This window comes from Camelus ferus, chromosome 5 (genome assembly GCF_009834535.1).
Source record: "Camelus ferus isolate YT-003-E chromosome 5, BCGSAC_Cfer_1.0, whole genome shotgun sequence".
Taxonomy (NCBI): domain Eukaryota; kingdom Metazoa; phylum Chordata; class Mammalia; order Artiodactyla; family Camelidae; genus Camelus; species Camelus ferus.
The window spans coordinates 67,980,123-67,994,778 of record NC_045700.1 but is presented as its reverse complement, the minus strand read 5'-3'; the positions used below and the strand labels follow the sequence as shown (position 1 = coordinate 67,994,778).

Sequence of the window (14,656 nt, the reverse complement as noted above, 5' to 3'; positions counted from 1 at the left end):
CTAGAAAAATAGATCACTGATTTGTGTAGAACTCAGAAATAAACCATATTTATGTCTGTTAAGTTTTCACAAAGATACCCCCCCACACCCGGTAATTAAATGGAGTAAAGGATAGTCTGGTCAGCAAATGGTAGTAGTAAAATTGGATATTTATATCCAAATACAAAAAAACAACCTTTGTATTTTTACAAAGATCATAGATTTATAAAATACCTAGAAGAAAGCATTGGGGAAGTGTTTTTCCATTTTATACTAGGCAAATGTTTCTTACATATAATGTATCTAAACCATAAAATGAAAAATTAGACTTAATCAAAACAGAATTTTTGTTCTTTAAGGCATTGTTAAAGTGAAAAGGCAAGCCACAGACTGAGAGAAAACATTTGCAAGACATAGTTGGTAAAGGACAAGTCTCTGACATATACAAATAACTCTTAAAATTTAATACAGGAATTCATCCTGATTAAAAAATGAGCAAAAGATTTGAACAGACTCATCACCAAAGAAGATCTACAGAGAGCCAGTAAGCGCATGAAAAGTTGTACCATGTCTCTAGTCATTAGAGAAATGCAAATTAAAACTATAATGATACTATACCTTGAAATACATTACTCTATATGGAAATAGCTAAAGAGTAAAGAGTGAAAACAGCAAGTATTCGCCAAGGGTGAGGTACAACTGGAACTCTCATATGCTGCTGGTCGTTATTCAGAATGGTACGATCACTACGGGAAACAGTCTGACATTTTCTTAAGTTTTACTTAAGTCTGCTTAGCCGTCTGATTCTTAGGTCTACCCGAAAGAAAGGAAACACAAGCTCACACAAATACTTGCAAGTGAATGTTCATAGCACCTCACTCATAACAGCCCCAGAGTGGAAACAACCCAGATGTCCATCAACTGGTGAATAGAGGAACAAATTGTGCTATATGTATACAATAAAATTCTACTTAATAAAATGGAACAACTCGTTTTACATGCAGAAGCGTGGATGCATCTAAAAAGCATTTTGCTAAGCGAAGGAAGCCAGACACCAAAGACCGCATACCATGATGTGATTCCATTAAATGAAAATCTAAAAGGGCAAGATTATAATCATGTAAATTAGATCAGTGGTTTCTGGGGGTAGGGTGAGAGAATTACCTGCAAAGGAGCAGGAGAGAACTGTTGGTGGAAATGTTGTATATGTTGACTGTGGTGATGGTTGCACAACTATGCACATTTGTTAAAACTCTAGTCTTAACCTTTAAAATCAGTGAATTTTGAGTCCCTGGTGGTCTAGTGGGTAGGATTTGGTGCTTTCACCACCGCGGCCCGGGTTCGATTCCCAGTCAGGGAAATCTCTTTGTGTTTCCATAAAATCAGTGTATTTTATTGTATGTAAGTTTTCCTCAGTAAAGCTGTTCAAAAGTAAGACCATAGTGGTGTTTGAAAAAAGAGGATTAAAAAAAATAACCCCCCCAAACAAACAAATGAACTCCCTAGTAGTCTGCCAACTTAAACTTGAGGAATTACTGCATTTGTAAGGTTACCATTTTGGAAATCCTAAAGTAGCCACTGATTCAATCAAGAACCATCAATGACTGCTGAAACCATTTGGGGAAGTTGTTGAACAAGACATTTTCAAAGATTACCCTACACACTGTTGACTGCTCTTATGGGCTAAAGTGTGCCTTTCCTATGGTACCCATGCTTGCCATCAAAATGGATACCACCAGCAGAGGATAACCAGACACCGTGAGCTCTGGGTGTGCACTTGGATGAAACGTTCTTGCTCGAACTACTTAACTGAAATCTAAACCGAGCTAAAATCTAAATCTGATTTTCAGTTTACAGGAAATGTGAGGGGTAGAGGAACACATTTAATGACGTAAATAAATTTGGCCTAATTCTAAATTTAAGACTTTCTATAAATGACAACTGGACTGGACTCTTCAACAAGTTTTGTCAGGAAAACTCAAGAGAGCTGGGGAAATTATTCTAGATTTAAAGAGTCAGAACAGACAACATAGTGCAATGTGTGGAACTTGATTGGATCCTGATTAGAAAAAAAATCATTGTAAAAGAAATTTTTGGGCAAATGGGAAAATTTGAAAATATGGCTAGGCCATTAGACAAAATGGAATTTTTTTGATTTTTTTTTTCATGTGATGTTATTATTGTGGTTGTGACCAGAGTGTTCTTATTGTTTGGAGAAGCATAATGTGGCATCATGTTGTCTGCTACTTAACTTGGTTCAGAAATAAAGGAATGATAAAACACCAACACAAAGATGAAGCAACTGTGACTTTAAAGGGTGAACTTTAAAATCACCTGGAGGCCTATTCACTCTCATGTCTGCATCTGGGCTGGAATGACTCAGAGGCTGGGCTCAGCTGGGACTGTCAACCAGGGCATCTAAACACAGCCTCTTCTTGTGACTTGAGCTTCCTCTTAACGTGATGACCTCAAAGGAGTCACATTTCATATATGACAGCTCCACATTCTCAGCACAAGTCAAGTGTTCACCTAAAAATGTTATTTTACCTTTTAAACAAGACTTGACCCAATGTTGTTTTCTATGTTTGATTGTTGGCATTTTGCATAGCTATTTTAAATCGTGTTCAGATGTTCTAAGAGACGGTTTTGTCTGCAGAGGGAAAGTAGCTAAGCCTTCTAAATTATAAAATTGAGACTCTCAGATGAATGAAAAAAAATACGTATTACATATATATCATAACTAAGTGGCATTTTTACTTCATTTCAAAATTCTTGGCATCAATTTGAATAATGCGTAGCTCTATACCTTTAAGAAGACTAAAGCATGAATACCGCAGGGTTTGCTCTGTTCCCTGTGTTACCACTAACAAACTGTTGGAATTTTGTAGAGACAGTAACTACCATCTTACGGAAGTAGGAAGGTAGAAATGTTATGAGATAGGGATATAAAACTTTATTTTTTTCTACTTTCTTTTATAAAATCAGATTATATTTCCCCTGTTTTGAGCTTCCTCACAGAAAAGGAATGGTGAACTTTTTCTTGTGTTACCTAGACTGAGATCTGAAAATGCTGAGTTCCATACTTACACCTATGACAGATCTCAGAAAATTAGGACTCCATTTAAATCTTCATGGGGCTTGAACTAATAAGTGTGTCAGAGTGGCCACCTGCGACCCTGGCTCTCCGCACAAAACCCCTGGTGACGCCCTCTTAGTTCACCATTCGGTACTTGCTGACATTTGTCTTGTTTGGTTGAAGCTTTGAGCCTCATGTTATTTTCCCTCTATGCTTTGGGTTATTAAGACCATGTTCAGTCTAACTAATTTTGGAGGAAACTTCTTGAATAATCTCCTGTGTTGACCTTCTGTTTTTGGCAACTTGTGAAAAATAATTACCTCTTGTTTTTTGGTTATTGTCCTGTTAGTGTTTAGCACCAAAGCTTTTACTACATGTTTCCTGACACTTAGCAGATGTAGTGTAAAGTCAATTTGGGGGGCTTTTCCAGTAGGGACACAAGCCATCTGGCTCCAGAGGAGTTCTTTTCCCCCCTCCCAATCATCGCCGTTCTACTCATTCCATCCTAGGCTTCTGTGAAAATCCTTTTTTTCCAAGGATTCAGTGGACCCCTGACCTAGAACATTAGGACTGAATGATATTTACCCTCAAAGTTCTGAGGTTCTCAGTCCATGGATCCAACAGCATCAGTGTTATTACCTGGGAATTTGTTACAAATGCCATGTTCCTAGGCCTCACCCTAGTCCTACTTGCCCAAAACCCTGGGCTTGCATCCTAGCAGTCTGTGTTTTAAGAAGCCATGCAGGGGATGTACATAAGTCTAACAACTCTGTCTAGGTTTGCTGTTACTAGCATTTAACATAAATTCTACCCCCTTATGCGTCTGCAGAAGTATTATCGTCTTTGGAGAAGTCTCTTTTATGTGCATCATTTTGTTATCATTACTACATATAAGTGTATGTGTATATATATAATGACAAACGTTTTTCTTTGTGAGTTAATTAAAAAAAATACAAAGCACTATCTCTGCCATCATCTCCTGCAGAATTTGAGGTAGATAAAAAGAAAAATCACGTAAAGTTGGAGAGAGAAGTAGATCAGAGTAGAACTCTACGGAGCTGGAGGTTGACAGACTAGTGTTGGGAAGACGAGGAGGAGAAAAAGGTGGAGTAAGGGCAGGAGCTGGGTGTGTAACTTGCGTTGAAAGCTCAGCTGAGGACATCATCAAGGCAGCTGAGCAGGAAGACGGCGGAAGCTGGTGCTCTGCCGTGTCAGGACGGGTCCCTTTCCAGCATAAGGCAATGGATGAATCCAAGTCCTTTCCTTGGTTGATTCACTCTCCTGACCTTTAAGAACTATTTTTGCTTTTAGCCCTCTGTACACTCCTGCTGTAAAATAAGATGGCTTTTTGATGATTGCCACTTTGTCCACAATTTCACTAATTTTGCTGTAGAACTATATGCTGTATATTACAGCCCTGAATTGTATGGTAGTGTCCTAATACGCAGACTGCAGTTATTACTGTTAGATTAAATACGGAAGTGGTGTCCATCTGAAAAGAGGCATCAGTTGCTTTCTTCAGAAACATGTTATCATTGTTTCATTGAGTAAGAGATTTCACTTACATTGTTTCCACTTACAAAGCTTTCTCTCAGATTTTGTCTTGTTGAGATTCCACACGTCCTGCTTTGCAGTAGTTGGGAAGCAACCTGGCTTTGAGTAAGTTCACCCTCCTCTAAATTTATTTCTTTATTAGTTTTTGAGGGAATGTTTATTCATTATATTTTTAAAGCTATATTGAAATTATCCTTAGTTTGGGTATAAGTACCCATTGTAGATGCCCACCAAATACTGGTTGAGAGGATGAATGGCTTTGCTAATTTAGTTTGAGATTTTTTGAGAGCTGCTTCTATGTTAGTAAGGTGTTTGGAAATACGCTTTTTTGCTATTGCTCTGGATTGACTTTTGTATTATATTTTTGTGGTTAAATATTGATCTCTTTTTTGAAATTCTTAATTGCTTATAGATTTTTTAAAGTTGATCTTTATTTTATGGTTCTTTGCTTTAAATGTTCCACTTAATTTCAGATGGGAAGGATTTAAAGCAAGCTCTAAACTAGGATCGACTTCGTGTACATGTCTTGAACAATGTGCCGGTATGCAGTTGTGCCCCATGGCGCTTACTGGTAAGGCCTCTCATTGTGTGCAAGTGGAAGGGAGAAGACCTGCTTTGTTGCTTTAATGGCTTTGTGCAAAACGGCAAGAACTTCAGCCTTTTTTTTTTTTTTTTTTTTAATAGAAAACTCATTTGGGTTTCTGACTCTCTATCATTTCTCCCCATAGCTTCCTGGCTGGCCTGTCACGTTGTTTTTCCCTTATATCTCATCATACTTTTCCTTCCCCTACATTCTCTCTCTCAGTTACTCTCACGGGTCTGTCACACTTAGATACCACCGCTAAGGTAATCTCAGACCGTTCCTGGCTCCTTCCTCTCCCCCTCATCTGACATTTCCGAAGGGAGCATGGGGATGCGGGCGAAGTCCTGGTTTCTTTCACTGAGAAGTGCTTTGACACTGGTAGCAGTCACCAGCTACTAGGACTATCTTAAGCACAGCCTTACTTCAGAATGTCTACAGGAGCCCAAGAGCAGGCACTTACAAACCTGGACCTTGCAAAGGAAAGTAGAATACTACCAAAAGCCGAGTGTGGTGCCTTTCTCTATCCGTGTCTGCTCCATTTTCTTCTCCACTTTGTGAGTGATTTTTGGAAATGATAGCCAAACTGGAGCAACTGAATTTTTCAATTACCTCCTTTCTCGAGACGAAGCCTGACTGAATTAAGATCTTTGTACCAATAGAGTTATTCAGATTGGCCCAACTTGGACTACATATTCCCCCACATCCAACACACTGTGGATAGGAATTAGGGTTTACTGGAAAACAGAGGGTGGTCCCCCAGTAGCCTCCTCATTCCAGTGTGAGGTCATATCTGCTCAGACTCAAACTGGGCCAGAACCAACAAAAGAAAACCCAAGGTTTTCAGTTTTAATTGATAGAAACCTTTTCAAATTTTACATCACATTTCCCTAACTATTGATAGCCAGTTTCAAACAGAGAGTTCTTGTCTTTCAGGATAGGAGAGACAAATGAATGCTTTTAATCACTGAGGAATGAGGAACTGGGAGGAAGCAGCTGAAAGAATGTGAAAGAGAAAGTTTCATTGCTGAAACAAGGTCCAAGAGCATTTAGGAGGTGGAGGTCCAGGGCCAGTCACATGTAGCTGCTGGCCTTGGGCAGAAGAGATACATTGTTCTCATGGATCAGGAGTATCAGTGTGACTGTGTTTGAGTTGGAGAGTTGGCAAGCTGAACTCCAGTAGGGGCAAGGGTGCCAGATAAAATGATAGTCAGGATTGGGTGGAGCCTGGAAGAAAATGGTGAAGTTTGTGATGAGTGGGGTGTGAAGTAGAACTGTGAGTGAGTTAAAGGATTCCTGAGGGTGACACTGAAGCTGAAAAGCCAATATCTGACCAGGAGGTACAGCTGTGCTCCACTCTCCCCAGAACTTGGCCTTTCCCTTCAGAAGCAGGGAAAACAGGTGATTCATTAATCCAGGTGGAAGTGTCAGATGCAAAAATGAAAGAAAAAAGATTGAGAAGGGATAATTGGCAAGTGAGAAAGTGGAAGTGCTTAGTTGTGGGATACAGTCTGAGCAGGAAAAGAAATGAAAACAGGGAGGGGCAGAAACTTTGAGGACTTGAAAAGCTTTGAAAAATCTTGAAGGTCTTAATGTTGCAAGCTCACATGAGCTGATAGAGAGAGATGGAGGTTGGAAGATGAAATTCCAGAATTGGTGCTGTTGGATCATTGTCAGGTCCAGGTTATGGCCAGTGATTTCCTCTTGATGGTCGCTCCTTTGGAGGAAGTCAAAGAGCATGGATGCCAGGGCTCTTTAATGAACTGTCCATGAAGATGTTCATAACGTGTCATGATGCCTATTCTGTGCTGAGTGCTGTTACCAATTTTGCAGATATTATTTATAATAATTATAATAACCTTACAATGTAGATACTGTCATTTATCCATGAAGAAAGTTGAACCAACGTAAGCAATGTGTCCAAAATCACAGAGTTAGTAAACCCTGGAGTCAGGGTCCCGCTGCAAAGCCAGTACTGTTTACTCATTGAGTCTCCCCAGTTGACCATCTACCCAACCCCTCATGCCTGCTTCCTCCTTCCTTCATTCTTTAATTTGTACTTTTCTTCACTCTAAAAAAAGAACTTATGACAAACAAAAACATGTAGTGAATCAGGATTTTAAAAGTAAGTGGGAAATAATGGTAAAATTTAAAAAAAAATAGAAAAAAGATGAAATCAAGGGTAGGTTAGTATACACTTAAGGTATTAATCTTGTCACATCTACTAGGTTTAGGCTGTAAAATGAGCTGTCACTTTAAGAGCAAACATGACCAAAAAAAAACACCCATGACTTGCCATGCTCAGGGTTGATAAGATAAAAATAAACTAGTCCCTCAGAAGAATACAACTCCCATTACTGAGGTGGTGGGGGGATGTCAGAGCCCGTGTAAAGCCATAAAGAACATTCTGAAGGACACTCTTAGAAAAACATAGCAATGTATTTCATTGAGTTTTTTATGATAGTATCTGTCAAGGTAGACAAAATAAAATTAGTTCTTTCAGGGTTAAAATCATGTGGTTGAAATCAGTTTTCTAACTAATGAAGGGTCAGAATTTAGAGAGACCTCGTCAGTTGCCAAACTTTTTAAACACTGGCAGAGAATAAGATTGCAGCTGGAGATGAGTAGAAAATGTCACAGCAGAGGAGCAAGAACTTCAACCTGGGATGGTGGTAAGATGACACCGAGTGGAATAATCTGAGCTTTGCAATCAATCATTGGTTGCAGTTTCTTGGACTGAGTGTTCAGCAATCCCCAACCTGGATTAGGGCTGAGGACGTCGTGTATGCACTTAGAGCACCCAGTACATCAGGAAGTAGCAAATGAACTCTAGGCGGATGAGAGTGGATTCTGGAACATTCTTTTTCTTTCTGTACTTGAGTACTTTTTAAATAAGGCATCATCTTACCATCTTCAGGGCAGTGGTTCTCAAAGTTAGCGTGCATTTGAATCACGTGGAAGGCTTGTGAAGGCCTATGTCCAGAGTGTATGATTCAGTAGGTCTGGAGTGGGGCCTCAGAATCGCGTTTCTGACAAGTTCTGTTCTTTTTTATTTTGAGGTGTAACTGACATCTAACACTCTATTAGTTTCAGGTGTATTTAATATTTGCGTACACTGCGAATCTTACAAGTTCTTAGGTGATGTTGATGCTCCTGATGAAAGCTCTCACTTTGAGAACCACTGCTCTGCAGACAGGAAGTAAAGTGGAATCGGGTAACGTTTAAATATTAATGCTAACAGTCTAAATTACGAGAAAGGCTTAGATGTTTTTTCAAAAATTTTTATTTTCATATACCCATGTCCTCTCTAGCAAGCTAATGATTAAGAGTCAGTCCAAAGGTAGATCTGATGGGACTTGATTTAATTTGTTAAGAAGGATCATTTGTTCCTAGCAGACTTGATCATTTGCATGCTTATAATTTTGTGTACACGAGCCAACCCCCTTTTCACTGATTTTTATCAAAGATAGGTTTTATATAACCTGTGTCAAATTCACAATTAATTGAAATTCTTAGATTTCACAGGGAATTTTTTGTTTTCCCCAAAACTGATCTGTTAATTATCTGAAGTGCAAAGGTACAAAGATTCTAGCCTGTATCTCTAGAATGGTAATACCATGGAGGACCATTTGAATATGAAAGGAATCATTTCTTGATGAGTTCAGTGTGTTAGAGACGTGGTTTCTAAGGTTATTGAAATAGAGAGCTCATTTTAATGACTTTTTCTCCCCAGTATCAATGGGCCTTCCATATCAGGTTTTGGGTCTGGGAGAATAATTTTGGTATATTTTAACAATACTCTTATTATCTAGCCTTGAGCTCTAAAAAAAATGCTTTATGGATTTTTTTAAAGGATATCTCATAATATTAGTAAATACTGGGATCGCACCAACTCAATTTTGATGTGCTGAGACAACAAAATAGGCTTTATCTCTTTTTTATTCCAAAAATAGAGCCACTCTGGAAAACGTATTATAAACAAAAAAAAAAGCAAAGAGATGTGAGGTATTTTTCTTTGGTTCTTGGTATGGTTTAGAAGATAACCAAGAACTCTTGTAAGAATTTCCTGTATTTCCTTGATGAAAGTATGTGAGTTAACTGTGCTTGAGGAGGTTCTATTATAATACTCTCACACAAACAGCTGAGGGTTGACAGAGGAACTCACAGAACGTAAATCTTAATTTGTGTCCATCTGATAATCTCATGCAGAGTGCTGATGGCTCTAATTTTTCCTTTTTAGACGTTGTTTTAATGCCTAACAAGATAAAGTTCTACATGTGGAAAATATTAATGTAATTAAAAACATTTGGCTTTTTTGCATATATTTTCTAAAATTAACTGTCTTGTTAACACTCGTCTCTCTTGTCTCTAATTGGGTTGAAATGTGTGAAAGAAAAAGCTTTGATATGGAACTGTTTTTCAAAGAATGGCTCTACTGTGCTACACATAGAGGAGCTAGTAGATGTGGCTTTGAAAAAATTTCTCATGTCAGCGTTTTTACTTAGGTGGCAAAAAGATTTAAATAAGAATTTGCTACATCTCAATGACTGAAGTTTTTTTGTGCATCATTTGGAAATCTAAGCATTATCTATCACTTCAGAGTTGAAAGGTGGTGCTCTAAGATCTGATTCTGAAGAAATAGTTTGTCTTACTTTAAAATATTAATAGTATCATCTATCTTATAAAGAAGGGAAGCTGTATTTACTAATTTCCTTTCCTACAGGCATGTAAATACTATTTTTCCTTATTTCAGGTGTTTAACAACTGGTTTTGACTGACTAAAATTCTTAAAAAGAACTAAAAACAAAATTTAAATAACATCTGAATGAGGTTAAAATACTGTAATTTGAGTAACTCTTATTAAGGTTTTACATAAAAGGAAAAAACCTGCAGACCATCCTTGTTACAGTTTCACTGTAAGCAAACACCCAGTATATTGAGACAATGCTTACCATTTTTTGAAGGTTGAATTTTACATAAAAACAAGGTTGTATTGTATGCCTGTGGAAAAGTTAATATTCATTTCTTTCCTATCATCCTGTGAGTTTTATTAAAACTGCTTCCACCTGTCAGCAAGAAGTAAAGAGAATCACAGTGAAAGGAACTGATACTGAATTAACTTTCTGAAGGAAAACAGAAGCATCTGCCCTTTTTGAATCGCGCCGTGGACTGCTGGGGTCTTGGCTAATCACTGTTGCAAAAGTTTGGGAGGATTCAGCGTCTTGAGGGAGGGAGGCAGGGGCATAACCAGGTTTGGTGGGGTCTGAAGCAAACCTAATTTGGGGGATTTTCTTTAAGGAAAACTCCACAAAATATATTTTCCTTAGGAATTTTATAAAAACCTGAGACTAAGTGAAATCATCAGATTCCCGCCCAGGCCCCTGAAAGAGTCTCTGGCAGGAGGGGTCCTTAAATTTAATGCCTTCAGGGTAAGAAGGAGGAATGTAGATTTTGCCTGTGGACAGGAGGTGGCCTCCGTAGTTCCTTCCAGAGCTGGCCGTTGTTTTCAAGGAGCAGTTTTACTTCTGCAACACAATTGTCATCTCGCCTTCTTCAATCCCGGCTTCCAGAGCATCTTCCTATAACCTGAAATCTTCAATGAAACTTACTGAGTAGATACTTTTTGGTTGGTCAGTTAGGAGTTGACCAAAATCTAGCACTTGGCTGATATTGCTGAAAATGGAGAGGAACCGTGTCATGGGTATGGTTGGCAATTTGTTGGATTTGTCCATGTTTTAATGTAGCTGCAAAGTACTGGAATCACATTCCTCCTAAGGAAAAGCGATCTTTGACTTCCAGTCTACTGTTGTGTTCTCGAGGCTCAAGAGGAGAGCCATTCTTGCATCGCATGTTACTACGTAATATATATTGTCCATCGGGTCTAACGTGTCGAGGGCTGTGTAACTGCCTGGGTGGTCTCGATGTCTGGGGTGCCTTACTAGATATCTGCTTAGTGACACAGAGAAGTGTTGTATTAAAAAATACAGGCTTTAGAACTTAAAATATTTGGTAAGCATAATCACCATACACCAGGGTTACCTCCTAATATTGACTGTAAAACATTTAGAAAATACGCTTATTTTATATGTTCAGGAAGAAAGATTATCTTTAAAAGGTGGATTTGGGAGCTAGCACAGTGGCTTTGAGCATATCACTTACTGTGTGCCACTGGGCAATCTTTGTCTTTGTCTTTGCGCTTCCATTGTCTCGTCTATAAATGTGGGTCTCCTAAGGTTCTTGTCACGATTAAACAGCATAATAGATGTGGGGTGCTTGGTGAAGTCTCGTAAACCCTTCCAAGTATTTACCTATTGCCACAGCTGCTGGGTGGCCATTGATTCGGCATTAGACAAGTACACATCTGAGAAATTCCTACTTTTAGTAAATGAATAAAAATCGGTGTCTTTATAAGCTTGAATGTTCTCCCTTATCAGAAAATGAGAACTGTGTGTAACACAACCTGTTTTCAGTTTCGCCTTAGATAACAGCATGCTCAGAGCCAAATGCATTATTCCGATGCTGTAATTTGTTCAAGCCTGAGAACAACTCCTTTGCTTTCTTTGGTTGATCTCTGTTCTCTTTGATCTTTTAATTTCTAATTTTATACCATCTTAATCCATAAATCACTGCCAAGCCTTTTGGAATGGGAGCGACTTACATAAAATGGTCTATCTCCCATTCCCCATTAACATCTTTATCATGTTCAGTTGCGTGCAGTTCTCATTTGTGTGGTTTTAGCTGTAGCATGGATTCTTCCCTGGCTTCATTGGGAAAGTGGTCTGTTCTGCACCCCGCCTAGGACCTTCTGTAGTGCACCATACAGGCTAATTTTTTGTACCACATTTTATGACACACGTTTGAAGAGCATAATGCAAGTTATCAGCTGCTTGCTAAAGGCATAGACTTAGAAAATGACAGGAGTCCTGTTCAGTATTCTAGAGCCAAAAGCGACATGGGAGGTGTAAAACACGGTTTCTTCAAAACACCCAGGCCTTTGGCTTGTTTACTTGTACTTTATATCCCATCAGGAGTAAATCAGCCACCATTAAATGAGATTTCAGGGCTTTCTAAAAGTGAGAAATTTCCATTGAGAATGCAGCTTGTCACGTTTTTATTACCTAAGATTTTGTAAGCTGGAAATACATTTTTTCTCTCTTCCGCTTTTCTTCTACATTATAGCTAGGTGTGCCCTCAAGTGTGTTGAAAAGTTTCTACCACTAAGTGGTATTATGAATGATTCATTATTAAATACATTTGTTTGCTATTTGACAAACAAGCCATTATAGGCAGAAATAAAAATTTGAAGAGTCACAGAGTTCTGTGGATGTATAGCTGAGAATACTGCATGTAGATACTAGGAAAATTTTCCAACTCTTGCCTGTTATTTAGAAAAAGTTGAGCATCTACAACCTACTTAGAATTGTGAATGGGTGGTATAGTTAAGCAAAAAGCCCCAAATCTGACATTGATACTTGAATGGGAGACCCATGACCTAATTCTAGCTGTGTCACTCAACAGTTAGATGATTTTGAGCCAAAAAGTTACTCTCTCTACGCCTTGATTGTCACATCTGTAACACGAGGAGGGTTGGGTTAAATAGATCTCTAATTCCCCATTCAGCTCTAATAGGCTTTGATCCTGTTTTCATAAAGCTAATACAATGAAAAGCTTTATTCAAAATCAGGTGGTGCAGTATTATTTAGGATTGCTCCCTGGAATATATCCAATGGTCAGGAATGAAGTTCACAGTTATGTGTGGTCTGAAGATACATTGAACATTCAAAGACAGTAACCAGTATCTGTATTCCTGTGGAACTTGTGTTCCACATTCCATGAGAGGTAATTGATGGTCCGGTCAGCTACTGTGGATATGCTAAAAGCAAGCCTCAGCCCACAGTTGGGGCCATGCTGATTCAGGCATCTGTAGAATTGCTGTGGCTTTCCACTTGCCTGCTAGGATTCCTGCAGTGCAGATAGCCTCTGGGAAACAATGCCACTGTGAGACAATTCCAGTTCCATTGTGGAGGAAAATGAATTGAGAACCTCAAAGTGGGGTCCATGGACTTGTGTGATCCACAGCTGCCCAGCAGACAGTTCATGTGTATGCTTGACAGCTGGGCAGGAAAAGAATAAGAGACAGCTTTTGTTCACGTACATTTCATAAACTTTAAATGCTGACAGATAGGACAGGCAGTATAGTATGTTTAATTATGAATAATTGTAAGATAATAGAGCCCGGGATAGTTAAGAGGGAACTCGGGAACTGGTCTTTCTGGGTTCAGATTCAAGCACTGACTCTCAATTGCTGTGTGATTTTGAGCAAGTTGCTTAACCTCTTTGTGCCTCAGTTTCCTCATATACTGAATAAGTCTAATAATAGTATCTACCGTATAAGGTTGTTGTGAGGATTATTGTATCATTAAATGTAAGGCATTTAGAATAGGATCTAGCACATAGTAGGTGTTGTCTGTTATTAGTATCATTACATTGTTTTCACAGAACATTTAGAATGTTTTCAGTGTCAGTGGAGAATAGATTTGGGCATAAATAGCTGGAAGTCTGAAGATAGAAATAGCTTAAGCTGGCAGCTTATTTCTGTCAGATATTAAAAAAAAAAAAAAAAAGTTGATAGGTACCCAGTGCATTGTGATGCTAGGGACCAGGCTCCTTTGTTTTGTTTTTTGTTTTGACCAGTCTCAGTGGGTTATTTTTAACCTCATGGTCCAAGATGGCTGCCCAAGCCATCTTGTTTGAATTCCTGCCAGGACAAAAGAAGAATAGAAGAGTGTGCTCCTTCATTTTAAGCACAAGTTTTCAAGGTCACGCATGACCACTTGGCTTACATTTTGTTGACCCCTTAATTACAAGGCTACACTAAGCTTCAGAGGAGACTGTAAAGTGCTCGTTGATGTGATGAGTCCACAGTGCGGTTTATTGAGAGTGAGAGTGTGTGGGGGAGCAACTAGCATCTCTCCACAAATGCTAATTTGGAAGACTGGATTCCTTAGTTTTCTCAGTTAAGGTGTAGGTCTGTTGCTAAAATATGTGTTTGCATCTGATTTACATGTTTAAATATTCAATTTTTGTTATTACTATTGTGTTATTTTAATTCTTGTGTACACAAAAATGGATTGATGTCTCAAATGTGATTAATTAAATGATAAAGATAGAATTAAAATATTAGCATCAGAACTCCAGTTCAAATGCTGAATTTAAACCTATATAAGTAGATAGGAGGGGCTCTGGTCGTGTCCTAACTTACCAGAGGCTTCTGAATAAGGAAACATGTGATGGGCAAGTATGACCGTGAGTATCTAGCATTCAGACTTTACTGGACTGGTGACCCACTGACCTCTGGTCACCTGTTAGGAAACTGTCAAAATGACCTTTGCAGTGTGAAATCAGTGATCTTTTTTACCACCCCCCCCCCGACAGACAGACTAAAAGCCTTGGAGACATCATTCAGA

At 38.7% G+C, this 14,656-nt stretch overlaps 1 protein-coding gene and 1 non-coding gene across 2 annotated transcripts in view; both read left to right on the top strand.

The window, feature by feature from the left end:
* PARD3B (par-3 family cell polarity regulator beta) overlaps nucleotides 1-14,656 on the top strand; it is a 923,861-nt gene that overhangs the window by 165,688 nt on the left and 743,517 nt on the right.
* On the top strand, nucleotides 1,268-1,339 carry TRNAE-UUC. Its single transcript has one exon. It is a non-coding gene; the product is annotated as a tRNA-Glu (tRNA).